Source organism: Aedes aegypti, chromosome 3, assembly GCF_002204515.2.
Source record: "Aedes aegypti strain LVP_AGWG chromosome 3, AaegL5.0 Primary Assembly, whole genome shotgun sequence".
Classification (NCBI taxonomy): Eukaryota; Metazoa; Arthropoda; class Insecta; order Diptera; family Culicidae; genus Aedes; species Aedes aegypti.
This window is the reverse complement of record NC_035109.1, coordinates 34,473,865-34,475,989: the sequence shown is the minus strand read 5'-3', so window position 1 is coordinate 34,475,989 and position 2,125 is coordinate 34,473,865. Positions and strand designations below refer to the sequence as shown.

Here is a 2,125-nt window from a genome sequence, read left to right as displayed (position 1 = left end):
TTCCGCGTAATTATTGAAATTTAACTATTCATTATTTCTATAAAAAGGTATTGTTAAAAATTGAGCAAGCATATTCGGAATCAGGGAGCACAAATTTATTATGTAGAGTTGTTTCAGTTGGGGCCCAGATAGCCGTAGCGGTAAACGCGCAGCTATTCAGCAAGACCAAGCTGAGGGTCGTGGGTTCGAATCCCACCGGTCGAGGATCTATTCAGGTTGGAAATTTTCTCGACTTCCCAGGGCATAAAGTATCATCGTACCTGCCACACGATACACGCATGCAAAAATGGTCATTGGCATAGTAAGCTCTTAGTTAATAACTGTGGAAGTGCTCACAAGAACACTAAGCTGAGAAGCAGGCTCTGTCCCAGTGGGGACGTTACGCCAGAAGGAAGGAAGGAAGGAAGTTGTTTCACCCAAAATGAGATCCCCCGATTTTTTATTTTAGAGATATTTCCTCACCTTCGTACTTGTTTTCCTGCATTCAGTTGTTTGGCATCATCAACATTATAGAAAACAGACAAGAAAAACCGTGAAAAATGATCAATTTCACCCAAATTACGGTACTGCATATGAAATGTGACATGTGGTTGCCTAAATTTTTATTTTCGATCTAAGTATCATTTTTTGCTATCTAAAATCGATCTGAATAAATTTTGGACAAACATTTTTTTTCGCAATTTTTTTCTTATTTAGGCTTTAATCTTCTGTTCTATTGATTTTTTGACAATAATAAAGTACTTTTGCATATAACAAATTTCTTATTATTTGTGGAACATATTTTATTTTCCGCTAAAATGTACAAATTTTTGTATTACACGTTACATTAGACCCAGGCATTTCTTCTTCTTCTTCTTCTTATTGGCATTAACATCCTCACTTAAACAGATCCTGCTTCTCACAAGGGAAGGTCACGATGGTGTTACACGGGGTTTTCAATCGGACTATTTTTGTTAGATTCTACATGTCGAAATATGAAAAACCCCAAAGCCTTTCGGGTGATGGGCCAGTGGTGTAGCCAGGAGGGGCTCTGAAAGAGGCAATTTTGTACGAATATAATATTATTGAGTTAATTGAAAATTTGACAAAAAGATTTTCCTCAGTATTTGTTATGAAAGTAACGAACAGAATTGACATTAACGTATGTTTAAAATGTATTTTTATGTCATAGGCGTAACTAGAATAAGTTCTTCTTGTCATACTTTTCCAATAAAATCAAATTGATTTTGGTGTCAATATTCCGTTCACTTCATGGTTTTCTAATATCTATCATAGAACCCGAGATAAACTTAATGTTTTTTCTGTACTGTAGTAAGAAGAGCTTGGAAAGGGCCAGTTAAATAATGAAGAAGATATGAAGATACAAATAGTACTTACAAGATATATTGCCAAGAAAATCCTCCGAGGTCATATCGATACGAGACAAGAGGAGTGTAGATGTCATAGCAATAGCATGCGTGATGTGCTCTGGATTGAATTTATTGAAATCGCTAATAATTGTGAATTAATAGTAAATTTGAACTCGCTATCCATCAGTTAATCCCAGTAAATTTGTAGAAACTAGAATAACGGATAGGTGAGATATTCCAATTCGTATAAACCTTAAACACGAGTCACTATTGTCTGATTTTAGGTTAGCCTTGATCGTAGATTTGTACGGCCAATACGTGTATCTAATAGTGCTGATAACGCTTAAAACGGTACTGAGTTTATTAATCTATTACTTGAATACTTATAACCTAATATCGACTATTTACTGTAGCCATTGAATTGAAATTGGAAGCACATAAATTGAAATAGATCCAAACCCGTAGATAGCTACAGGAATCTTACAAACGTAAGTAACATAAAATTTGTACAACTAAGCAATACTTATAATTGAATTAATTACAGGAGAATTTTAATCTCCGAAGAATAAATACGGGATTAAAATCACGGAATCGAGTTTCCTTACACAGCTCAAGCAACACTGGTCCATATCTTTCTATTCAGCGTCCTTTCTATTCTACATTTTCTCAAGTAGAATAAAAAAGCCTCAGAATTTCAGGGATTGCTTTCGTTTTTTTTCCCTTGTCAACCTATCCCCTAAATCGCCTTCAATATATTCTTTCTCTTGATACATTTT

General features: G+C 34.8%; 1 long non-coding RNA gene across 1 annotated transcript; it reads left to right on the top strand.

Moving 5' to 3' along the window:
- Positions 1–1,414: 1,414 nt before the first annotated feature.
- LOC110678968 lies at positions 1,415–1,904 on the top strand. The gene is made up of 2 exons (XR_002502098.1): positions 1,415–1,700; positions 1,763–1,904. It is a non-coding gene; the product is annotated as an uncharacterized LOC110678968 (long non-coding RNA).
- Positions 1,905–2,125: the final 221 nt, after the last annotated feature.